The 27541-nt window shown below is 40.7% G+C and overlaps 1 pseudogene; it reads right to left on the minus strand.

Annotated features, from left to right (window-relative positions):
* Nucleotides 1-273: 273 nt before the first annotated feature.
* On the minus strand, nt 274-25673 carry LOC134317023 (NACHT, LRR and PYD domains-containing protein 12-like; annotated as a pseudogene).
* Between the last annotated feature and the right edge of the window lie 1868 nt (nt 25674-27541).

Consider the following 27541-nt stretch of genomic DNA (forward strand, 5'->3'; position numbering starts at 1 on the left):
AGCTACAACGCTAGAGGTTGGTGCTTCGAATCCGTCACGAGCCAAACCGCCAAAATTTTTTATTACTACTGCCGCTGTTATTATGATATCATAAATACATATACAGTATATCTATATATTTACACAGGTTGGTATTTTACACGCTTTATTTCTATTATAATCATAAGTAAATACACACACACACACACACACCAAATGCTCTGCACTTGGGTCGACCACCTCCACCCACTTCCTGTAAAAGGATTTAAACAAAGGTAGTATAAGTCACTTTATTTACCTCAGTCTATTCAGTTTACAGTTTGGATCCTGCTGTAAATCATCGAGCAGTTTTACTCCTGAATCTCCAGGATCGTTCCCGCTGAGATCCAGCTCCATCAGCTCTGATGATGGGTTTGATTTTAGAGCTTCAGCCAAAGCAGCATAACCTTCCTCTCCTATACCACAATCTGATAATCTGCAGATAAAAAAGTCAGTTCTTCTATATTTGTGAAGGTTTTGTATCATTTTTATGAAGCTAAATATAAATGATAACAGGAATGTAAACATGTAACTTTCAAAATTCTCAAGGAGTAGGAAATAAACTGCATCAAGCAACTGTGACATTACCTCAACGTCTCCAGTGTACAGGAGGAACTTCTTAATCCATCAGAAATCAGCTTCACTCCTGAATCCTGTAGAGCATTGGAGCTCAGGTCCAGTAGTCTGAGACCTAATAACTCTGATGTAAGAACTGCTGGCAGAGCTGAACATCCATCTTCTGTTATTCTACAATTACTGAGTCTAAACACACAGTTCAACTAAAATCAGTGAAACTTCATCAAAAAAGAGACACCAGCTCAGTTTTACTAGCAGACTCACTACTGTTATAATCACTAATAAAAATTTTACAACATTATGTTGTTAGAATAGTAGGGATGTGAGAAACAGATTACACAAGCAGATCCCTTGTGATCCACGTACTTAATGCTCCTGATTTTACAGTGTGAATCCAGCAGTAAATCAGAAAGCTGCTTCACTCCTGAATCTCCTGGTTGGTGGGGACTCAGATCCAGTTCTCTCAGGAGTAATGGGTTTGTATTTAAAACTGAACATAACCAAGTACAAGCTTCTTCTGCAGCAGCACCATTCAACAACCTGCAATTAAATTATATAGAATTATTCTCAAACTAATTCACCTGAGATGATCTTCATAGTTACCAAATATCAGTAACAGCATGATTATACAGAAAGATTCCACTATAAGGATAACATTTAGTAATGTTGAATTAACAAAAAAGAAATGTAAATGAAATGAATATTTGGTGTATATTATTGTACATGATATCTGGTAGACTTGCACAAAGTCAGGGATTTGGTAGCATTATAGTCAGGTGTATGATAAACCAATTATACTGAAAAGGTGATAATGATCATCTGCTCTGGGTAAACGTACATAAGCAGTGGCTAGTGTGTGTATATATACGGAGTGCACAATAATGTCACTTTCTATTAAAATGTATGTTATCCAATCTCAGAGAAGAAAACTTCCAGGCACTTCTGTAAAAAATGTGTCGCTTACAGGTGTAATGTAAACGTTTGATCTCTGACTGCTGAAGGGATGTAGGTACACTTAATCATTTTTTAAGTTTTGTTTTTGCTTCATTATACCTGATGGTCTTCAGTTTACAGTTTGGATCCTGTACTAGATCATCGAGCAGTTTTACTCCTGAATCTCCAGGATCGTTCCCTCTGAGATCCAGCTCCATCAGGTCTGATGATGGGTTTGACCTCAGAGCTTCAGCCAGAGCAGCATAACCTTCCTCTCCTACACCACAATCTGATAATCTGCAGAAATGTATTAAACAAAATCACGTTCATTAAGATTCTGATCTAAACACCTTCATACAGTTTGTATAAAGACTTGTGCAAATCCACATGCATCATCTCCACATCAATAAGAACTTCAGTGGTGTAGCAGCTACAGCTTATGACACTAAAATCACCTCAGAAATATAAAAATCAGTACTAGTAATCCATCTCCACAAAGTACCTTCTGCTACGTCAGTATGATTTAAACCAGTTCATCAGTTTTTATCATATTAATACCATTACAAAAAAAAACAAAGTCAGATATTCATGAAACATTTTCTAGAGGTAAAAATATAGTAATGTTTAGAAGTGATTTAGTGTTGCAGACAGAAGAGCTGGCTATATAAATGATTACAGTAAAAAGATTTACATGCAGTAAGAAAAAGTAAATCAATATTCAGTACATGAATGACAGTTCTATTACAGTAATGACGACTTTTACACTGAATTACTGGGAGACTTTCTCACACTTTATCGTGAATTATACAGTGGACTGGAGCGTGTAGTGGAGGCTGGAGGTGTTTAGTGTAGTTGTAGCTTGGTAATGTTATACAGTGTATCACAAAAGTGAGTACACCGCTCACATTTCTGCAGATATTTAAGTATATCTTTTCATGGGACAACACTGACAAAATGACACTTTGACACAATGAAAAGTAGTCTGTGTGCAGCTTATATAACAGTGTAAATTTATTCTTCCCTCAAAATAACTCAATATACAGCCATTAATGTCTAAACCACCGGCAACAAAAGTGAGTACACCCCTAAGAGACTACACCCCTAAATGTCCAAATTGAGCACTGCTTGTCATTTTCCCTCCAAAATGTCATGTGATTTGTTAGTGTTACTAGGTCTCAGGTGTGCATAGGGAGCAGGTGTGTAGTACAGCTCTCACACTCTCTCATACTGGTCACTGAAAGTTCCAACATGGCACCTCATGGCAAAGAACTCTCTGAGGATCTTAAAAGACGAATTGTTGCGCTACATGAAGATGGCCAAGGCTACAAGAAGATTGCCAACACCCTGAAACTGAGCTGCAGCACAGTGGCCAAGATCATCCAGTGTTTTAAAAGAGCAGGGTCCACTCAGAACAGACCTCGCGTTGGTCGTCCAAAGAAGCTGAGTGCACGTGCTCAGCGTCACATCCAACTGCTGTCTTTGAAAGATAGGCGCAGGAGTGCTGTCAGCATTGCTGCAGAGATTGAAAAGGTGGGGGGTCAGCCTGTCAGTGCTCAGACCATACGCCGCACACTACATCAAATTGGTCTGCATGGCTGTCACCCCAGAAGGAAGCCTCTTCTGAAGTCTCTACACAAGAAAGCCCGCAAACAGTTTGCTGAAGACATGTCAACAAAGGACATGGATTACTGGAACCATGTCCTATGGTCTGATGAGACCAAGATTAATTTGTTTGGTTCAGATGGTCTCAAGCATGTGTGGCGGCAATCAGGTGAGGAGTACAAAGATAAGTGTGTCATGCCTACAGTCAAGCATGGTGGTGGGAATGCCATGGTCTGGGGCTGCATGAGTGCAGCAGGTGTTGGGGAGTTACATTTCATTGAGGGACACATGAACTCCAATATGTACTGTGAAATACTGAAGCAGAGCATGATCCCCTCCCTCCGGAAACTGGGTCGCAGGGCAGTGTTCCTGCATGATAATGACCCCAAACACACCTCTAAGACGACCACTGCTTTATTGAAGAGGCTGAGGGTAAAGGTGATGGACTGGCCAAGCATGTCTCCAGACCTAAACCCAATAGAACATCTTTGGGGCATCCTCAAGCGGAAGGTGGAGGAGCGCAAAGTCTCGAATATCCGCCAGCTCCGTGATGTCGTCATGGAGGAGTGGAAAAGCATTCCAGTGGCAACCTGTGAAGCTCTGGTAAACTCCATGCCCAGGAGAGTTAAGGCAGTTCTGGGAAATAATGGTGGCCACACAAAATATTGACACTTTAGGAACTTTCACTAAGGGGTGTACTCACTTTTGTTGCCGGTGGTTTAGACATTAATGGCTGTATATTGAGTTATTTTGAGGGAAGAATAAATTTACACTGTTATATAAGCTGCACACAGACTACTTTTCATTGTGTCAAAGTGTCATTTTGTCAGTGTTGTCCCATGAAAAGATATACTTAAATATCTGCAGAAATGTGAGGGGTGTACTCACTTTTGTGATACACTGTATATTTCTGTACCTGAGAAGCTCTACATTACAGTCTGGATTCTTCAGTCCTCCAGCTAACTGCTCGACACCTGAATTCTGTAGGTCGTTGCTGTTCAGGTCCAGTTCTCTCACACATGAGCATTTGGAACTAACAAGTGTGGCCAGAATCATGCAGCCTCCTGTTCTTATATCACATTTACTGATCCTAAATGTACAAAATAAACACAAATAAATATATAACACCACTGAGCTCTGTACGTTTGAACTAATGTTGTACTTCTGTTACTGTCAGTGTGATGATGCAGCAGGTGGATTCATAGTTTCAGTTACTAGAACTAAAGCTGAACATTCATTTTCATTCATTCATGTTCATTTTCACAATGAAAAAGTCACTAAAACCTCTGCAGCAAAATAAATTAACAACCATAAAAAATATACTAGATTAAAAATACACACCAATTGTGTTGTGTGCAAAAGTTTAAACCCCCCTCCAGTTCTTTTACAGTTTTAAACTTAAATGTCCTGAATTTAGAAGCTCTGATATTTCTGTAGAATTACTGTCAAAATACTCCAAATAAAACCTGATTATGGAGGAAATCTTTACAATCTCAATAAATGTATTAAACTCTCCTTTTATGTATTAAACTCTCCTTTTATTCAAACGTATTAAACTCTCCTTTTATTTAAATGTATTAAACTCTCCTTTTATTTAAACGTATTAAACTCTCATTTTATTTACATTTATTAAGCCTTCCATTTATTTCAATGTATTAAACTCATTTTATTTAAATGTATTAAACTCTTCTTTTATTTAAATGTACCTCTAGATACGAGCTGCTCCACATACGAGCTTTTCGAGATCCGAGCCGAGCCAAGATACGAGCCGGGCTGGAGCTTCGGGGACGCTACCGCCAGTTTGCGCGTCGGCGCAAGGGAGCCGTTTCAAAGGAATTTCCCAACTACTACTACTACTAGTACAGTACTCGCTCCCACAATCCTCGGTCCCACAATCCTCTAGCATCCCCTCATCCCGTTCTTCTCATGGGTCCCAAGAAAGTAAGTGCAAGTGACAATGGCGAGAAGAAGAAGAGGATGATGTCGATTGAGTTAAAGCAAGAGATAATAGAAAAGCATGAGCAAGGCGTGCTTTTTATAATAATACTGATTATTACGTATTTTATAAATTTTTCTTACTGTTTTTTCTACATTTTTCTTTTATTTATTTATTTTGTTATGTTTTATATGTTTATACATGTGTTTTTCTTAATTAAAAACGTGTATTTTTTCATAATTTACGATATTTTGGGGACTTGTCAGAGGGCTGGAACGGATTAATTCTATTTCCTTTATTTTAAATGGGGAAAATTAGTTCGAGATACGAGCTGCTCTACTTACGAGCTCGGCTCTGGAACGAATTAAACTCGTATCTAGAGGTACCACTGTATTAAACTCTACTTTTATTTAAATTTATTAAGCCCTCCTTTTATTTAAATGTATTACACTCTCCTTTTATTTAATCAAATTAAACTCTCATTTTATTTAAATGTATTAAGGCCTCTTTTTATTTAAATGTATTAAACTCTCCTTTTATTTAAATTTATTAAGCCCTCTTTTTATTTAAATGTATTAAACTCTCATTTTATTTAAATGTATTAAACTCTCCTTTTATTTAAATTATTAAACTCTCTTTTTATCTACTTTTATTGGTACTGCATTCATCTAATAAAATCTCAATACGAACCGAAGCTTCTTCACTTTGCAGTTGGAATCTTGTAGTAAAGCACAGAGTTGCTTCAGTTCTAAATCCTCCAGTTTCCTTCCACTCAGATCAAGATCTCCAAGGATTAAAGGGTTTTGGCCCAGATATGAAAGCAGGAAATCAAAAGCTTTCAGTGCTTCATCGTCATTCAACAACCTGCAAAAAGTAAAATCACTGGCTATTATAAATGAAATACAGATAAACTTTTACCACATATTTAAAGAAGCGTTTGGTTTGTTCTGTTCTTCTCATTCTTGCTCTCGTGAAAGGCGGTCGCACTCTCCCTCCTTCCTTATCTGTCCTGCTTGGCCTCTCCTGTATCGTACTGTCTCGTCTATTTCCCCAACGCCTATTCCTCTCGTCTATTTTACCCAACGCTTTCCACTCTTAGCTTAATTCCACCAACACGGCAGGACAGGTCTGTAGTGCGCGCTGGTTTGGCTGCGAATCACCAGATGGCTGATTGTCGCAGTTGGTTACTCTTCATCCCCTCATCCCTACTAGTGGCTGGTCGTGTGACTATGTTATGTTTTGTTTACATGTGCTTGTGTGCTGTAAGGAGCTTTTTTTCATGTTACCATAGTGGGCTCCTCAGGGAGCACAATCTGGTTGCTGTTTTTTTTTTATCTCCTATCCTCCCAATGTGTTTATTATTTCTTGTTTCTTATCCTGTCTTCCCGTCCTGTCTCCCCCCTGTCTGTAATTGTACTTGTTGCAATTTATAGTGACAATAAAGTTCTACTACTACTACTGCTACTAGGGATTGCAGAGGGTGTGTTTTAATTTTGATTACTTTAAATTCTCTCTCTTTTACTAGTTACCAGAGTTGCTGGGATTTATACTGGGCTTTATGGTCTAGGCTTTCACGTGGTGGTTTAGAATGAAACATGTCTGTTAAAGTGGAATTACTCTTTAATGTTATATATCAGCTGCATGTGAGTTTTATGAGGGTTTACCGTAATTCCTTCAGTTTAGTTTCTGGATCCTGTACTAGATCATAGAGCAGTTTTACTCCTGAATCTCCAGGATGGTTCCCTCTGAGATCCAGCTCCATCAGCTCTGATGATGGGTTTGATCTCAGAGCTTCAGCCAGAGCAGCATAACCTTCCTGTAAGATCTCACAGTCCCTCAGTCTGAAAGTAAAATCATCAACACATTGATTTATGAAAATGTGAAGATCCATCACTATTGGAATTTTGTACAGTACGTTTTATCAGTTTATTAATATTTATAAAATGACTGGGTTAGGGATAGGACATTTGAACAGTAAACAAGATACAAAAGTTCTGAAAAAGTCTTTCATTCTCATTCTGCAGTATTTAGTTCAGACGGACCAGTCCTGGAGATCGCAGTGCCGTCCAACTTACCCTCACTTAAACATGGCCAACTGTGATTATATGGATGCTTTTCGAGATCCGAGCCGAGCCAAGATACGAGCCGGGCTGGAGCTTCGGGGACGCTACCGCCAGTTTGCGCGTCGGCGCAAGGGAGCCGTTTCAAAGGAATTTCCCAACTACTACTACTACTAGTACAGTACTCGCTCCCACAATCCTCGGTCCCACAATCCTCTAGCATCCCCTCATCCCGTTCTTCTCATGGGTCCCAAGAAAGTAAGTGCAAGTGACAATGGCGAGAAGAAGAAGAGGATGATGTCGATTGAGTTAAAGCAAGAGATAATAGAAAAGCATGAGCAAGGCGTGCTTTTTATAATAATACTGATTATTACGTATTTTATAAATTTTTCTTACTGTTTTTTCTACATTTTTCTTTTATTTATTTATTTTGTTATGTTTTATATGTTTATACATGTGTTTTTCTTAATTAAAAACGTGTATTTTTTCATAATTTACGATATTTTGGGGACTTGTCAGAGGGCTGGAACGGATTAATTCTATTTCCTTTATTTTAAATGGGGAAAATTAGTTCGAGATACGAGCTGCTCTACTTACGAGCTCGGCTCTGGAACGAATTAAACTCGTATCTAGAGGTACCACTGTATTAAACTCTACTTTTATTTAAATTTATTAAGCCCTCCTTTTATTTAAATGTATTACACTCTCCTTTTATTTAATCAAATTAAACTCTCATTTTATTTAAATGTATTAAGGCCTCTTTTTATTTAAATGTATTAAACTCTCCTTTTATTTAAATTTATTAAGCCCTCTTTTTATTTAAATGTATTAAACTCTCATTTTATTTAAATGTATTAAACTCTCCTTTTATTTAAATTATTAAACTCTCTTTTTATCTACTTTTATTGGTACTGCATTCATCTAATAAAATCTCAATACGAACCGAAGCTTCTTCACTTTGCAGTTGGAATCTTGTAGTAAAGCACAGAGTTGCTTCAGTTCTAAATCCTCCAGTTTCCTTCCACTCAGATCAAGATCTCCAAGGATTAAAGGGTTTTGGCCCAGATATGAAAGCAGGAAATCAAAAGCTTTCAGTGCTTCATCGTCATTCAACAACCTGCAAAAAGTAAAATCACTGGCTATTATAAATGAAATACAGATAAACTTTTACCACATATTTAAAGAAGCGTTTGGTTTGTTCTGTTCTTCTCATTCTTGCTCTCGTGAAAGGCGGTCGCACTCTCCCTCCTTCCTTATCTGTCCTGCTTGGCCTCTCCTGTATCGTACTGTCTCGTCTATTTCCCCAACGCCTATTCCTCTCGTCTATTTTACCCAACGCTTTCCACTCTTAGCTTAATTCCACCAACACGGCAGGACAGGTCTGTAGTGCGCGCTGGTTTGGCTGCGAATCACCAGATGGCTGATTGTCGCAGTTGGTTACTCTTCATCCCCTCATCCCTACTAGTGGCTGGTCGTGTGACTATGTTATGTTTTGTTTACATGTGCTTGTGTGCTGTAAGGAGCTTTTTTTCATGTTACCATAGTGGGCTCCTCAGGGAGCACAATCTGGTTGCTGTTTTTTTTTTATCTCCTATCCTCCCAATGTGTTTATTATTTCTTGTTTCTTATCCTGTCTTCCCGTCCTGTCTCCCCCCTGTCTGTAATTGTACTTGTTGCAATTTATAGTGACAATAAAGTTCTACTACTACTACTGCTACTAGGGATTGCAGAGGGTGTGTTTTAATTTTGATTACTTTAAATTCTCTCTCTTTTACTAGTTACCAGAGTTGCTGGGATTTATACTGGGCTTTATGGTCTAGGCTTTCACGTGGTGGTTTAGAATGAAACATGTCTGTTAAAGTGGAATTACTCTTTAATGTTATATATCAGCTGCATGTGAGTTTTATGAGGGTTTACCGTAATTCCTTCAGTTTAGTTTCTGGATCCTGTACTAGATCATAGAGCAGTTTTACTCCTGAATCTCCAGGATGGTTCCCTCTGAGATCCAGCTCCATCAGCTCTGATGATGGGTTTGATCTCAGAGCTTCAGCCAGAGCAGCATAACCTTCCTGTAAGATCTCACAGTCCCTCAGTCTGAAAGTAAAATCATCAACACATTGATTTATGAAAATGTGAAGATCCATCACTATTGGAATTTTGTACAGTACGTTTTATCAGTTTATTAATATTTATAAAATGACTGGGTTAGGGATAGGACATTTGAACAGTAAACAAGATACAAAAGTTCTGAAAAAGTCTTTCATTCTCATTCTGCAGTATTTAGTTCAGACGGACCAGTCCTGGAGATCGCAGTGCCGTCCAACTTACCCTCACTTAAACATGGCCAACTGTGATTATATGGATGCCCAGCCAGGTCAAGGCCTCTGCTGAGGTTCCAACACTCTGCTGTGGTGTGCTAGCATATTAGACTGCTGTACCACCCAAGCGCCACAACATCTTCAAATAATTTCTCCTTGAACTTTTAATTTTTTAACAGGTTTTACTTGCACTTCATCTTTTTCTATTTCGGGGATATTTTTCATCTCAATCAGCTTTTAATAACCATCTACAACCTTCCGCTACAACTCCGCTTGGATCTGTTACTTGCCATAATTGGTAGAGATCTTTACGACTTCAGTCTTGTCCTTTTTTTTTGTTAGGATTGAGGTCAGGATTTTGTAAAGGTCATTACAAAAACTTTATTTTAGCCTGATTTATTCAGTGTAAAACCAGTTCTGATGGCTTCTGGTTCAGTGTATTGTTGGAACACCCAAATTTGTCCATAATTAACAGACGACAGTTTGAGTTTTATTCCCAAGTTTGCTAAGATAACACCACACCATGCACTTTATACTTACAATTAGGGCTGGACGATATGGCTAAAATTTATATCACGATATAACTCCTAATTTCGGTTGATACGATATAATTCCGATATCGATATGAATAATACAAATGTCAGAAAAACTGCCATGAACACCAAAATTGGATGGCTGTACCTGCAAACCTCTAAAAAATTTATTTGTAATGTCTATGAAATATCACCTTTTATTTGTATTCATCATTTGTATACAAACAAAAACATGACATCATTCTCAAATAAACTTAAGCTTTGAAATATATAATATATTAACATATGTCTTAACCAACTTTAATCCACAACATGGACTGATTATTTCATTTGTATGTAAACATTTTCAAACAAAAGTGCTCAACCAGGATAAAGAATATAAAAAACACTTAGAGTTGCTGCAGAATTTGCTACAGCAGGTGTTGTGCTTGAAGAATACAGAAAAAAGAGCAACAATTAAAACATGTTGCTGTTGCAATGGCCTTGTTTGAGGGATGATGACTCCTAGAGGTTTCTGGCAAGAAATACAAGCTGAATACACCACTGAATTAGTCTTTCCTCTCTTATCAGCTATTTCATCTGCTTCTTTTTCAACTGTGGACAGTGGTGGAGCCAGACAATTTTCATAGGGGTGGCCAGACTGAGACCATTGCTCACACAGGGGTGGCACAGAAACTGTCTGATTTACCTATACACTCATTTACCTATACAGGCAGTGAGTGCCATGTAGAATTACATCAAGCCTAGCATAATAAGCTTTTTATTTTTTCTCATTTTCCCTGACAAGTGAAAAACTAAAATATAGCAACCTTAACATTATGAGGAAGAATTTCAAAGATATTTCTTTGCAATACTTAATCATTTGGCTGCAAACTTGTGTGTACTGATGAGACTCAATTGAACCCCAGAACATGCTAGCGTGAATGCATGGAAAACACATTTGAATTTTATTTCAAGAATATGATACAGACTGACCAACACTATTAAGCCAAATCAGCATTTAAAATTGACTTTACATTTAATAGCCTTCTACAATGCTGGGGCTTCTTAAAACTGAATATTTTCTTTTAAATAGAAGTGTTATTTAAATGCTATTAAATTGTTTAAAAAAAAAAAAAACAATTTAGAGGAAAACCGCCCAATCTGGCAACACTGGAACGCGCAGGGGCTTTGGTGCCGTTGGTGCCTTTACTCATAGCGCGCCACAACTACTAAGTAGTAGTACTTCTTCTGTAATTGTGTTGATGGTGGACATTTATGTTGAGTGTATTACTGCACTGTTTTGGTGGAGAACTACTTGCTTGAGGTGCGCTGTTGAATTCCTGTGGAAACACCTGCGTGCAAAAATGCTTCCGCAAAAAAGTAACACCGGCAAAGCGGTGGTGGGGGGCCGGCCGAAGATTCATTTATGGTGGCCTTGGCCACCACTAGCCACCCCCTGGCTCCGCCCCTGGCTGTGGATGCTCGTTCACTCACAGCTATTGAACTCATTTTGCCGCTAATATCCACCGTGTTGTAGGTAGTGTAATCAGAGCGGTAACGCTGAGCACTTGCTTCGTGCCTGTGGCGTACGTCATCACGTACTGACGTAATGTATATCGATCGAATTTGTTTAAAAATCATATCACCATTATTGAAACATTTTCTATCGCGACATATATCGATATTGAATTATTGTCCAGCACTACTTACAATCAATTGTTAGTTTAGATGATCCATATATACCATGATTATACCATGATTATACCACCCAGCCGAGTCACAATCACCTCCCATTCACTTTTGCTCTTTATTTCACCATCAAATATGTGGTGAAAATGTGATTGTCTTTTCATTTTGAATATTTTTATATTGCTTTTCTGAAACAAGCAAAAAACTCACCTCAGTATGTGTAGATTGCAGGACGGATTTTTCAGCAGTGCACAAAGCTTCTTTACTCCCGAGTTTCCAAAACGATTGTCACTTAGATCCAGCTCTCTGATGTGTGAAGGATTGGATTGAAAAGATGATTCCAGAATAGAACAGAGTGACTCTGTAATTCCACTCTTCTTTAACCTGCCGACAACAACAAGCTTTAAAAGTGTTTTACTTTAAGTATAAACAGAAATTACTGTAGTGACAGTTAAGATTTTTTACCATAACAATGCTGAGAATAAAAAATGCAAAGTGAACATTGCTCATGTCCAATATAGAAGTCCATTAAAAATAAGATTCTGTATTAAGAATTGGAAGTGAATATCAAAATAAAATCCTAATGCACACCTGAGTGTGGTGGTTCTGCAGTGTGGATCCTTTAGAAGCTTGATTGCTCCTAAATATCCCTGTAATTTCTCACTCAGATCCAGCTCTCTCTGTAATAACGGGTTTATATTCACTTTCTGTAGATCATCCAAAACTTTCTCTGCAGCAGCACTCACCAACCTGCAGAAAGAAAAATCATTTTATTACCAACATGGTGGTAACACGGTGATCCTGGTGATTGTGGACCGGATCTCCAAGGTGTGCAAGTTTGTGGCTCTGCCCAAACTTCTGACCACCAAGGAGAAAGCCGATCTACTGCTGCAGTATGTGGTCAGGATACACAGGATGCCCAGTGACCTGGTGTCTGACAGGGACCCCAGTTTGCAAGCCGGTTCTGGAAAGCTTTCTGCCAACAGATGGGGGCCACGGTAAGTCTTGCCTCCGGCTTCCACCCGGAATCCAATGGCCAGACCGAGAGGGTAAACCAGGACCTAGGCCAAATGTTACACTGTCTGACAGCTAATAACCCTGCCTCCTGGGCGGACCAACTGCCATGGGCCGAATACGCCCATAAAACCCTTTGGCACTTTTCCCTGGGCATGTCGACTTTTGAGTGCGGAGCAAAAAAGGGAGGTAGGGGTCCCGGCCGCAGGCAGAAGGCATATAGGTAACTACAGCCAGGAAACGGGTTGCAGATCCTGGATCCGGAATTAATCTGGGAATTCCAGCAAAACAGGGCCACTGTTTGGGGACGTCGGGTGCCGTTCCTAGGGGAGGGAGTACTGTAAGGGTCCCACCACTTTTGTAGCGGTTTCTCCATTTGTTTCCATGTCTGGCTCAGTGACATGCTTATAATTCACCGAGCTACAACGCTAGAGGTTGGTGCTTCGAATCCGTCACGAGCCAAACCGCCAAAATTTTTTATTACTACTGCCGCTGTTATTATGATATCATAAATACATATACAGTATATCTATATATTTACACAGGTTGGTATTTTACACGCTTTATTTCTATTATAATCATAAGTAAATACACACACACACACACACCAAATGCTCTGCACTTGGGTCGACCACCTCCACCCACTTCCTGTAAAAGGATTTAAACAAAGGTAGTATAAGTCACTTTATTTACCTCAGTCTATTCAGTTTACAGTTTGGATCTTGTACTAAATCGAGCAGTTTTACTCCTGAATCTCCAGGATCGTTCCCTCTGAGATCCAGCTCCATCAGCTTTGATGAAGGGTTTGATTTTAGAGCTTCAGCCAGAGCAGCATAACCTTCCTCTCCTACACCACAATCTGATAATCTGGAGAAACAGGACGATCATTATGCACTGTACAAACCCAAATCCACTTTTTAACATATTCATGTACATTTTGTAGATATTGCTCATTCTAAATGTAATGGCTGCTACACATTTCTAAACAGTCTCAGTCAGCAAAGAATTAGAGACAAGATGAAAAGTAATCACTGTCCAATCACAGGACAGGTAGTTACCGCTTACACAAGATTCATCATCACCTTCTTGCTGTGAGGCGACAGTGCTACCCATCAAGCCACCGTGCCGCCCAAGTATAGTAAAACAATACGTACTAAATTAGAGACTGTGTGCACTGCTTGGTCGGTACAGAAGATCTTTCAGTACACAAGTGTGCTGTGTTTGCATACACAAAAAATGCTACCCAAGCAGCCGATCTTCCTGGTACATTTCACATACAGTTTAATAAATACTACATATTCTGACACACTACCCGCTCCTGCATACTATTCAGTATAATAGTAGAGATTTCGGACGCAGTCGATGATCATAGATGAGACGCTCCTCAAAGTCACATTGGTCGCTGAAGCCAGGCGAACGTCGTCTCCTCATAAAGTACGCTGAGGCCTTTGAGCCATCGTGCAACCCTTTTATACATTAAAGTATGTTTTAGATTATTTTCCTCTCTTTACAATTACTCTGTAACGTGTATTACCCAACACCACACTGGTCTTCCGGTCCTGTTCCATCACTTTTTCAGGCCAGAACATGTGCCCTGTATTTTTTTTATGATCTACGTATTTATTACACTGTATTGTGTCTTCACCGTGTAACGTAGATTGTTTTATTGTTTTCACTTTTTTGAATCCTGGTCCTGGATGAATTTTGTTTCATTACATTTAGTAATCATTTAGTTAGTAAATATTTCTATTTTCATTCTACATACAAGAGTTTAGTTGTTCTACAGTGTGGATCCTTCAGAAAATCTGAGAGCTTCTTCACTCCTAAATTTCCATGTTTCTTCTAACTCAGATCCAGCACTCTTTGCAGTAATGGGTTTATAGCCACAATGTTCCTCAGATATACAAAACCTGTTTCTGCATCAGGTCTCAACAACCTGTGGAATAAAGAAAAATATTCATATTAGTACATGTAATTTAGTCCAGCAGTCCTGCAGATTTTCATTTAAAATGTTCTGGTACTTGGGTTTATAAATTACTAACATCAGTTTCTTCAGTTTAGTTTCTGGATCCTCTAGTACCTCACAGAGCTTCTGTACTCCTGAATCTTCAGGATGGTTCCCTCTGAGATCCAGCTCCATCAGCTCTGATGATGGGTTTGATTTCAGAGCTTCAGCCAGAGCAGCATAACCTTCCTCTCTTACACCACAATCTGGTAATCTGGAGAAACAGGACAATCATTATGCACTGTATAAACCCAAATCCCCCAAAAAAGCCAGTGGGTAAATCGCAAACAAAAGAAAAAAAGCAATTATTCATGAACCTTTAACATATTTATGTAAGTTTTGTAAATATTGCTTATTCTAAATGTAATGGCTGCCGCACATTTCAAAACAGTCTCGGCCAGCAAAGAATTAGAGATAAGATGAAATCACACTCCTCTACCACTTTTGGGGCGAAACCAGACCAAAGTAATTGCGCATAGCTGTAATTTAACAGAGAAAATCTTCTTTTCATAAAAGAGTGCAAAAAGAAAGAGAAATAAAGGACAGACAGGTACCGGACGGGTACTGGACTGGGCTGCCTGCAGTCCTGACCTGTCCCCAATAGAGAATTTTGAAAGGAAAAATAAGACAATGATGACCCCGTACTGTTGTACATCTTAAGACGTGTTTGCAGAAAGAACGGGACAAAATAAAAGCTGAAACACTAAATCACTTAGTCCCTTTTGCCCTGAATATTTTTGTTATCCTTGTTGTCTTAACAAACCTGTTAAATCATACTTCTGACTCCGGTTTTGCCCCTCCGGCTATGGCGCCATACGCCCCTCCATATTCTCTGGCAGAAGGATTCACCACCCATCCCGAGCCTTATCACAGTGATGGCCATTCGGTTAGATGGACGTCTCCGAGAGTGCAGCCTAGAGAGTTCGGCGTGCTCAGTCAACCCAGAGACCCACAGCTACCAGGCCCCCTCAACCGAAAACACCTGGTAAGCCACCACTGGCACTTCCTGCCACTGAAGCCCTGTAACCCACGCAGCTAGGTCGTGCCCGACTTACCCCAGAGGAACACTCAAGAAGGTAAATGCCTCTATTGTGGCCAAATCGGACACCTCCGTTTCTTGCCCAGTACGCCCGAAAGGGGTGTTCGATAGTAGGAGTGGGTACTCTGACGAGCTCTGACACAGATCCCCCACTGTTATGGCCATGCCTACTGGTCCCTGCCACCCTTTGCCTTCCAGGAGGTTCATTTTCCCTCTCCGCTTTTATCGACTCTGGGTCGGAGGACAACCTCATTGATGAGGATCTGGCCACTGAAGCTGGCTGCACCTTAGAGGCCCTTGACTCCCCTGTCACTGCTTACGCCTTGGATGGCCGGATTCTTGCTCACATTATGCCAAGTTCACACTATACGACTTTCCAAGTCGTCAGGCCGCTGTACAGTTCACACTACACGACTGGATCTCTTGTAATCAGGAGTATTTCAAGTCGGTGTGTATTTCACACTACGCGACTGATCGGCGATAGGGGGTTTCCCACTACACGATCTATCACCAACTGGAATCGCAGGCGAGCTTCTCTGGTCTCCCAAACTACGTTTTGTCACGAAAACAAACGCGAGAAGTGACGAAAGGTTTAACGATACCAAAGGTCCGAAAATACACGCCAACAGGTAGCAATCAAAGTTTGTGTGCTGATTTGCAACGTAAAAACAAAGAGGAAAAATGAATGAATCTGAGTGGATTCGGCTACATGCCCAGCTTGGATTGTTCTAGAGTGAGTTGGAGGTTAATAAATATTTTTGCAATGCAGCATGGGTGTTATGTTTTATAGTGAACGATAAGGTCAGAAATACTGTAAAACTTGTGTGTGTGCTGATGTATTCTGATTTAAACTATGTTATGCCCCTGTTCCACCTTTTTACAACTTCTCATTAGATGTTCGACATAGCACTCATTGGCAGTTGTGCAACTCAGATTTAGATATCTGACATGCTAGAAATCAGTCGAGCGCTCCGCGAACCGCTCAGATCGAGTTGTTGAACAGTTCACACATAGCGATTGAGAGCCGAGTTTCGATCGCCGAGTGAACGCAGAGTTGCTCCCGAGCCGTCAAATCTAGCACAGAGCGAAAATCAGGGCTAAAATTGTGTAGTGTGAACTAGGCATTACCCACCATACCGCTCCACTGACCCTGGTACTCTCTGGAAATCATCGCGAAATCCTGTCTGTTTCTGTCATCAAGACTCCCAAATCCCTTCTAGTCCTGGGTTTCCCATGGCTCTCAACCCACAACCCACTCGTCGACTGGCAGCAAGGGAAGATCACTGCCTGGAGCGATTTTTGCCACTCATATTGCCTGCAGTCTGTTGTCCACCCCGCTAGCCATCTGACAAGGTTCTAGACCTTACGGCAGTGCCTTCCGAGTACCACGACCTCTGGAAGGTTTTCAGTAAAGACCGCGCTCAGACACTACCTCCGCACTGGCCCTATGACTGTGCCATCGATCTCCTCCCAGGGGCCCCGCTTCTTCAGGCACCTGTACCACCTGTCTAACACAGAGAGGAAAGCTATGGAGATCTACATCTCTGAATGCCTGGCAGCTGGTCTCATCTGTCCTTCCTCCTCTCCCTTGGGTGCCAGATTTTTCTTCCGCTGTCTTCCAGGCCCTGGTGAATGATGTTCTGCGTGACTTTTTGTATTGATTTGTTTTCATGTACCTGGCTGATATTCTGATTTTCTCCCACAACCTAGAAGAGCATGTCATCCATGTCCGTCAGGTCCTGACCCGCTTGCTAGAGAACCAGCTATTAAGGCAGAAAAGTGTGAGTTCCATGTGGACACTATAACCTTCCCTGGCTTTGTGATCCAGCCAGGGCTAATCAAGGCTGACATAGAAAAGATTCAAGCTGGGGCAGAGTGGCCGACCCAAGGCCGACAGCAAGGTAGCTGCTCCTCTCACCCACCTTACCTCCACTAAAGTCCCTTTCTCCTGGTCCCCTGAAGCCCAGTCTGCATTTGACCATCTTAAGAGTCTGTTTACCTCTGCACCTGTCCTCATTTAGCAAGACCCATCTAAACAATTCATTGTGGAGGTCAATGCTTCCGTTAGTGGAGTTGGTGTGGTCCTTTCCCAGCGTTCTAACCTTGGCAATCGGCTCCACCCTTGTGCCTTTTCCTCCAGACGGCTCTCCCCCACAGAAGCACACTATGATGTCGGCAATTGAGAGCTCCTGGCTGTCAAACTAGCCCTGGAAGAGTGGAGGCACTGGAGGGAGCGGAGCAGCCATTAGTGGTCTGGACAGACCATAAGAACTTGTCCTATGTCCAGACTGCAAAGCGGCTGAATTCTCGACAAGCCAGGTGGGCCCTGTTTTTTAGTTGGTTTAACTTCACCCTGAACTACCGCCCTGGCTCACGCAACACCAATGTCACCAGTGTCACCTGGGAGATCAAAAGGGCCATTTAAGTAGCCCAGGAACAAGAACCCAAGAAATGGACCTCCCAATTGCCTCTTTGTTCTGCGGTAAGATCTCCTGTCCTTAAGTGGGCTCACTGCTCTAAATTTGCTTGTCACCCAGGAGCCAACCAAACAGAATCCCTCCTGAAGAGACATTTCTGATGGCCTTTCCTGGAGGCAGACACGAGGGAGTTTGTGGCTGCCTGCCCTACCTGTGCCCGTAGCAAGGCATCTCATCAATCCCCTGCAGGCTTGCTGCAACCCCTACCAGTTCCTGGGCGTCCCTGGTCCCACACCGTTCTCGATATTGTTACAAGCCTTCCGGAATCCCAGGGTATGACCATCATTCTGTTAGCCCTACCCAAGCTCCCTTCGGCCCTTGAGACAGCCCAGCTTCTCTTTGATCAGGTGTTAAAGATTCATGAAATCCCCCTAGATATTGTGTCAGACCGTGCTGCCGTCCCAGAGCTGCAGGAAGATCTCCACCCAGATCTCCACCCAGCGTTCAGCCAACCGCCACTGTAGACCCAGTCCCCAGAACTTTCCCGGTCATTCTGTCTGGTTGTCATCCCTAAACATCCCTTTGCAAACTGACTCCAGGAAGCTGGGACTCCGTTTCATTGGCCCCTACATGGTCGAAAAGGTCATCAGCCCCACTGCTGTCTGTCTCAAGCTCCCCAGATACATGCGTATCCACCCATCATTCCACAGCTAAAACCAGTCCACCACTCTGTCCTGTGCCCTCCTTCCGAGCTCCCTCCACCAGCCCGACTCATTGAAGGTCACCCAGCCCACACAGTCCGTCGCCTTTTTGATTCCAGATGCCGGGGCCTTCAATACCTTGATAACTGGGAGGGCTATGATCCCAAGAAATGCTCCTGGGTTCCCCGCTTGGCAATTCTGGACCCCAACCTCATCAAGCAGTTTCACTGTGACTACCCTGAAAAGCCAGGTAGGCCGTCTAGGGGCGCCCGTTGAGAAGAGGGAACTGTCAGGAGTTCCTTAACAGACAGCTAAACTGTACTTAAAGTATCTCACCTCAGTATCTTCAGTTTACAGTTTGGATTCTTCAGTCCAGAAGATATCAGCTCTACTCCTGAATCCTGAAGGTCGTTGTTGCTCAGATCCACCTCAGTCAGGTTGGATTCAGAATAAAAAATCATGAGTAAAGCTGAGCAGCTTCTGTTTGTCAGATTACAGCTACTGAGTCTGAAAATACATCAGAACATCTGATCACCTACAAGCATCAGAAAAATATTACTCTGGATTTCTGCAGTAATTCCTTCTTAAAGTTCCAATTATTGTTTGGTGTAAAGCAGTAAAGCGTTGCTTCCTTATTAATTTTGCCAGTATCTAATGTCAGAAAGAGAATATAGTGTTTGGTTTTGTAACCACTGACATAAACATTTAAATTTTTCATCCCTTCCATGTGGTTAGACACGCCTACAGTTTTTTTTTTTGCCCTCATGGCTCTAATTATGAGCATCAGGTGAACAAAAACAAGCTAAAATGAAACTCTTTTACTTACAGAGCTCTTTTTGACTCCTTGACGACTGGCAGCAGCCTCCTAAAGCATTCATCTGATTTTATGAACTTCTGTAGGTCAAAAACATCCAGATCTTCCTCTGATGTCAGCAACACAAAGACCAGAGCAAACCTCTGTGCAGGTGAGAGTTCAGCTTCAGACAAACGACCTAAGCTTAAGTAGCTTTGATCTCTTTGACTAAAGTATCATCGTTTAACTCATTCAAACAGTAGAACAGGTTGATGGATCTCTCTGGAGATGGATTTTCATCAAACTTCTTCTTGATGTATGTAGCAATTTTTTTCTGGAAGTCAAAGCTTCTTCCACTGGACTTCAACAGACCTCGGATGAGTTTCTGATTATAGTCAACTGTGAGACCCAGAAGGAACCGAAGAAAAAGATCAAGATGTCCATTGTTGCTCTCCAAAGCCTTGTCCACTGCTATCCTGAGCAGTTCCATAGTTTTCTCATTAGGGTTCTCTGATGATGTCGACTCTTGGTCAAAAACATTCACATTTTCATTTCTGAGACACATGTATGCATATAAAGAGGCAATAAACTCCTGAATGCTCAGATGCACAAAGCTAAAAACTGTGTCATGAAACCTGCTTGTTTCCTGAGTGCACAGGCCAGAGTAGACAGAGATTTTACTGACATCAATTCCACATTCTTCTAGATCTTCTGCATAAAAAATCAGGTTGCTTTTTTCCAGGTTATAAAATGCCAGCTTTCCCAGTGCCAGTATGGCCTCTTTATCCCATGGAATATCTGAGGAGTTTTTTCCTGTATATTTCAGGTTTCCCTGGATAATCTGGAAGATCAGAAAGCAGGTGTACATCTCGGTCAGCGTTTTTGGTGTCTCTTCATCTTCTGTTTCCTTCAAAATCTTCTCAAAAACTGTGGCTGAAATCCAGCAGAAGACAGGAATGTGGCACATGATGAAGAGACTCCGTGATGCTTTAATGTGTTTGATGATTTTGTTGGCGAGGCTCTCATCACTGATTCTTTTTTTGAAGTACTCCTCCTTCTGTTGATCATTGAAGCCTCGGATTTCTGTCAACCGGTCCACACATTCAGCAGGGATCCTAGCAGCTGCAGCAGGTCGAGTGGTTATCCAGATCAGAGCTGAGGGAAGCAGGTCTCCTTTGATGAGGCTGGTTAGAATAACGTCCAGTGTGGCTGGCATCGATGCATCTGTCAATGTCTTATTTTCCTAAAATGCCAAAGGGAGTCGACATTCATCAAGTCCATCAAAGATGAACATGACTTTATACCTGTCTGTGAACCTCAGTCCTTTAGTTTCAGGGAAAAACTCAGAGATGACGTCCATCAGACTGCGCTTTTCTTTCTTCAAGTTTTGTTCTCTGAAAGGCAGAGGAAACAATAATTTGATGTCCTGATATTTTTTCCCTTCAGCCCAGTCAAGAACAAACTTCTGCACACAGATGGATTTTCCAATGCCGGCCACGCCCTGTGTCAGCACCGTTCTGATGTTCTTGTCTTGTCCTGGCAGTGGTTTAAACATGTTTTTGCAGTCAATTTGTCGCTCCTGCTGCATTTGAGTTGCTTCCTTTGTTACTCTGGTTTTCTGCTTTTGAATTTGTCTCATCTCGTGCTCCTGGTTTATAGTTCCAGCTCCACCTTCAGTGATGTAGAGATCCGTGTAGATCTGATTTAAAATGGTGGACTCTCCTTGTTTTGAAATTCCTTCCCACACGTGCTGATACTTCTTTCTCATTATCAGTTTCAGCTTATGCTGTTCAAACCCAATTAGTTCATCTAAACAAAAAACATATAAAAAAATATACAATTAAATTACAGTTACAGCCAAAAGTTAACATACACATGAAAGGGTGTGTTGTGTGAAACTTTTTTTTCTTTTTGCGACTGAAGGTATAGAACACTTGAGGGAAAAAATGTTTCTGTCTTGCTTAAAAATGTACGTACAGCAACACAGACGACCAATTAGTGATTTAGAGAATTCTATACTGTTATTAAATTTTGTAGCATGTTCTCCTAATTTCTTAGTTAGTGTTTATTATCATTAATGACCCTGATCACAATCTTGTAATGTTGATTATTATGCTCTGATTCAAAAGGAAGCAGCTGTTCTCTCAGAAAACGGTCGCTCAGGTGGCGCAGCGGTAAAAACACACGTTGCAACCAGAGCTGGATCTCAAATACATCATATTGAATCTCAGCTCTACCCTGCTGGCTGAAGGCTGAGCGGTCACATGAACAACGATTGGCCGGTTGTTCAGGTGGGGTGGGACTAAGCCGGATATGGGTCTCTCTATGTCAGACTGGTGCAATTGCGACCTCTGCTGGCTGATTAGAGGCGCCTGTATAGAGTGCTCTTAGGGTGTGTCTCTTCGTACACAACTCTAGGTGGCACAACACTCGTCAATGTGTGGGTGATAAGATGCATAGAAGCTCAGAAAAGACCAGGGTTAAGGTTAGGGTTAGGGTTTGAAGAGCTAGAGAAACTTAAGGAACCACAAATACCAGACGGACTGTGGCAGCAGATAAAGGAAACAGTACAGAAGAAGACCGTGGTAGCTCAGTGGTTAAAGTACTGCGCGTTAGGTTGCAAGTCTAAGCCTCACCACAGCCAAGTTGCCACTGTTGGGCCCCTGAGCAAGTCCCTTAATTGCTTAACTTGTATTCAGTCATAATTGTAAGTTGCTTTAGATAAAAAAGCGTATGCAAGAACTGGATAAGAGAAAAGCATGAACCAAAAACCCTGATGGATACAGAAAACTGATTTGAAGGACAGAAGATGATCAGAAGAGATAAATAAGCTGAGTTGGATTCATTAAAGGAAGGAAAAGCCATAGCAGACCTGTTGACCTGTTGACAACAGAAGTGTGCCCCGCTAGGACTGGCTAATTGAAAGACACATAGTCCTGATGATATAGCAGTTGATCTGGTCAGGTTTGGTAGAGAGATCAATCTTAACAAGCTGCATACGGTCTGCAGGAAAGTGTGGGAGACTGGGATCTGGTCAGAAGAATGGACACCATTAGTCTTTATTCTACTGTCTAAGAAAGGTGCCTTGCTCCAATTCAGCAACTACAGGACCACTGGTCTCACATGCTAGCAGGATTCTGCTGCAAGTCATTTTAAATTAATTTAAACGGGATCAGATCACAAAACTCAAAGCAAGAGAAAGGAACCAGGCACTATAGGTATTTTGATTTCACAAAGGCATTCGACACAGTACAGCCTGACCAATTATGGATAACCATGTTTGAGATGGGTGTCTCTTCACACAGGGTCAAACTACTGAGGAATCTGTACAGCCAACAACATGGTGCTGTTATGACAATCACACATCAACATGGTTAAGGGTAAGAAATCCAACAAGGATGTAACGTCTTACTTTGTTTAACATCCATGTAGGGCTGCAACTATCGATTATTTTTGTAATCGAGTATTCTATCGATTATTCCAGCGATTAATCGAGTAATCGGATAAGAAATACTTTTGCTTTAATAAAGAGCAAAAATAAATACATAATACGTAAGATTAAATACGACATGTCTCTTGAAACAAACTATATATTTTTATTACTTGCATACAGGACAGTTTGAAGGGTTTATTATATATACAGTATATATACATATATACAGTCCCCTCCAAAAGTATTGGAACAGTGAGGCCAATCCCTTTATTTTTGCTGTAGATTGAAAACATTTGGGTTTGACATTAAAAGATGAATATGAGACAAAAGATCAACATTTCAGCTTTTATTTCCAGGTATTTACATCTGGATCTGATACACAGTTCAGAAGATAGCACCTTTTGTCTAAACCCACCCATTTTTCTTGTAAGCGTAGACATTTAGCGCTATTTATTGTTTAAATAATCAATGTAACAGGACACACCTGGGCAACAAAACACACCTGACAGTCACCTGTTCCAATACTTTTGCTCACAAGAAAAATGGGTCGGTTTAGACAAAAGGTGCTATCTTCTGAACTGTGTATGAAATGTTGATCTTTTGTCTCATATTCATCTTTTAATTATATATATAATAAACAATAATACATAAACATTGCCTCTAATTTGTGCAACTGATCTCAAACTTTCAGTCGTTTTCTCTGTTCCTCTCTGCTCATCCCGCTATGCTCTCTCTCTCTCTTCTCTCTCTCTCTCTCTCTCCATTTTACAGTCCGCGCTATCAAATCTCGGCTCCGTTTCAAATCACTACTACATACTGAACAGTACGAGTGTGTACAAACAGGTGAAAAGTCCTGTTAGGTACTGTTTAAGTGAGAGATTTGGGACACAGCCTCCTCGCGTCACCTGAACACAGCGTAAACACGTTGTGAAAGTAAAAGTCCGTGCGGAACACCGTGAGGAATATGGAATAAACGATTGCTCGATGCGAAAAATTTGAATCGATCATTTTTAGTAATCGAATTACTCGAGTTACTCGAGGAATCGTTTCAGCCCTACATCCATGCAAAACAAGATATGAGAAAGATGCTACACAAATTTGCTGGAGGATTCAGAATTGGTGTAAGGACAATTAAAGAACTACAGGAGCTGGTGTGTCATTTCAAAAAGCTGCAAAAGAAAATAACATGCTGATAAACACAGCTAAATTAAAGTGATGATGAACACATGCTGGAGATGGTCAGGGAAGCAGAAGCCTGGAAGAAGTGGACTTTTTAAATTTGGGAAGTATCAAATACAGCAGACTGTGCTGGTGAAGTCAGGTCAAGAATGGCAGTGGGCATGACGGCGATAGTCAAATTGACAAGGATCAGGAAAACAAGTAAATTAGCACCATCACCAAGCTGCAAGCTGTAAGTAGCCTGGATGTAAGTAGTCTTGATGCTGAAGAAAGAGGAATATGCATTTAGGTTTTTGAGAACGAGAGCATCAGAGAATTGCTGAATCTCATCTAATGAAGGAAGATGATCACCACTGAGCGAGTGTACAAGACAGCCAGAACAGGAAAGGAGCTACAGAACCACATAAGGTCCCACAAGCTCTGTTACTCTGGGCCTGAGATGAGACATTGCTGTATGACAGAACTTGTGGAAGGATTTAGAAGATGGAGAGTGAAAAGAAACAGCTAGATTGGCATCATAGTGTGTGTTATCTAGTCATTAATGAGGGGTTTATGCGCTTTAACCTAAACATTTTAAAAATAAAGTTTACTCTGATTCAAATACACTTTAGGAGGGGGTGATATTGTAAAGCTTGAAGTAAAACTGTACAGCTGTATCGTTCTGCTATATAAATAATCTGACTCTTAATGGAATGATGTTTTGATTGGATTGTTTTTGATATAAGTCTCATTACAGTATATACAGTGTATAGACACACACACGAGGCTGTATCAGAATGGGTATCATGCCACCTTCAGAGTCCTTCAATTCAGTTCGATTTTCAATATCAGCAAATCAGCAGCGTAGAAAAGAGGTTGAGAGTTGGTTAGAAAAATTTTATTTGCTGGAGTGGGTGGATGTAAAGTTGATAAATCTAGCTTTATCGTGATTTGCTGAAGGACCACAGCTGAATCAGTTATTAAATGTAAGTTTTAATATCTGGATTTTTGAATTATATTACACTTCTATCTTGTAGATGCTGGTTATTTATTTCTGTATTGATATTAAAACACAGTTTTAATGCCTTCAGGGTAGTGGTAGCTTAGTGGTTAAAGTACTGGACTGTGATCAGAGGGTCACTGGTTTAAGCCCCACCACCACCACCACCACCACTCTGTCACAGCTGGGCCCTTAAGCAGGACTCTTAACCCTCAATTGCTCACATTGAATTCAGTCACAATCATTAGTGGCTTTGGAGAAAAGTGTCTGTAAATATAATGTAATGCTTTTAAATGATTTATAAGCAAATTTAAAGATTATAACAACTATCAGATTGTCTTTATCATGGCAGCAACACAACACACCATGCATGTGTTTATAAATGTATGAAGTGTTAAATATCTGTCTTACTCTGAAGAGCATCAGAGATATCATCCCGTTCCATCTTCAGAAAATGAAATATCATATTTAGAACAGTCTCTCAGACTGAACACCTTCTCATCCATCATTTCCTCGTTATAGTTTGTGTTTTCTTCTTTCAAAAGATTTTTAAACATTTCCAGTTCCTTTTTTACAAACCCCACGATCTTCTTTTCCACTTCCTTAAACCAAAACAGACTATAAAAATATAAAACACAGAACTATTAGACCCATCACAATGATCCATTACTGATGCACCAATATTTTATAGTAACTTCTGATACTCATATCTGTACAAAATACTATTAATAATCAATCTAAAAAAACTCCTGATGAGTTTATCATTATTCTACACAACGAGGGGGAATTTAGTGTCAAAGTAAGGATGGATCTACAAAATGAAGTCCAGTCCCTGCACTATGGGATGGTCATGGATCTGTGATGCTTTCTTTCTGGTGATGTTTTAAGGATGCATCATGGACTTCACAAAGTACCGACAAGTTTTAAACAAAAATCTGCCTGTCTTAGTCAATAAACAACAACTACATTGAGGTTTTGGCTTCTATCAAACATAAAACAGTTAAAAGAGCACATAATAAAGCTTTTACCATGTTTTACCTGACCTAAAGCCCACTGATAAGCTGTTAGCAGAGATAATGAAGAGCTCACAAGAGTGAATCTTTTAGCCTGGAAGGTTTGGAGAGTTTCTGGATTGATGATTGCATCTCATCTAGCACACTAGGATAAGACTCTTTCTCCTAGGTTCTTACTGACATTAAGCTTTTCAATTACAAAACATTTAATCACCATTTTAATTACTATTTAGTGTGCCTATAACCCCTAATCTGACTGTTCGGAGAAGATATGCTTTAGTGCAAATAAAACTTCATTCTTACATCAAAGATGCTGATGAAGTCTGTGATCTTCTTCTGTAGCTTCTTAGCAGGTTTTTGGTTGAGATGATCTGTGCTGTTAAAAGTAAATTCAGTACAGATTTATAACCAGCAGCTTAAATAAATAAAATTATTTGATGAATGAATTGACTTGTTTTGGACTGTTGGTATTAACAGTGTTTGATGTGGTTTGAAGCTTCAGTACCTGAAATAATAATGTCACAGAAAAACTACATGACTTTTACAGCGGTCAGATCTCTGAACTGTTCACACTAGCTGGTCAGCAGCTACTCTAGTGGCAGCGGTAACTCCCCTCCAGACTCTATTGCAGCACTGGATGAAGCTCAGTGCAAACAGAAAGCCGATGTCTGCTGGATTAGTGGCAAAGGTTTTGTGGGCATATTTTGCCCAGAGCAGATGTTTTGACCAAAATGTGGGGTTGGTCAGGGCTAGAGTGTTCATTCAAGATCTTGGTTGACCCTCTTGGTCATCCACCTTTATGATGAAAGGGAGCTTGGGGTCAGGTAGTTGGAGCTCTGGGGCAGTCACAAGGAGCCTTTTTATTTCTTTAAAGGCCTCTTGGGCCTCCAGCATCCATATGGCCTACCTGAAGACTTCTTGGTCGGGGCATCACAATGGTACCAAAATGGTGAATGAACCACAAAGCCCAAGAAGTGCTGGAGCAGCCAAACCAAGATGGGATGGTAACATTCAGTTATGGTCTGTACTCATAAAGGCCCAACAGGTTGATAAAGGTCATTTTCCACTCATCCCCCAGCCAAAATCTGACTTTTAATTTGCTACAGGTGGAAGGTTTCTTATATAGTCTTGGTTTATTGTTTGCTGGCTGTTGACAAACCTGCTTTTCTCCTAAACTGTTCCTCTCTAGTTTTCTGACGGCTATGGATGAGGACATTTTTTATCTTTTCATAGAAGCATGGCCAGATATGCAAACACAGCACACGTGCGATCCAATAATCTATGCCATAATTCAACTGGAGCTGCAAAGGCATTCAAAGCG

Source organism: Trichomycterus rosablanca, chromosome 6, assembly GCF_030014385.1.
Source record: "Trichomycterus rosablanca isolate fTriRos1 chromosome 6, fTriRos1.hap1, whole genome shotgun sequence".
Classification (NCBI taxonomy): domain Eukaryota; kingdom Metazoa; phylum Chordata; class Actinopteri; order Siluriformes; family Trichomycteridae; genus Trichomycterus; species Trichomycterus rosablanca.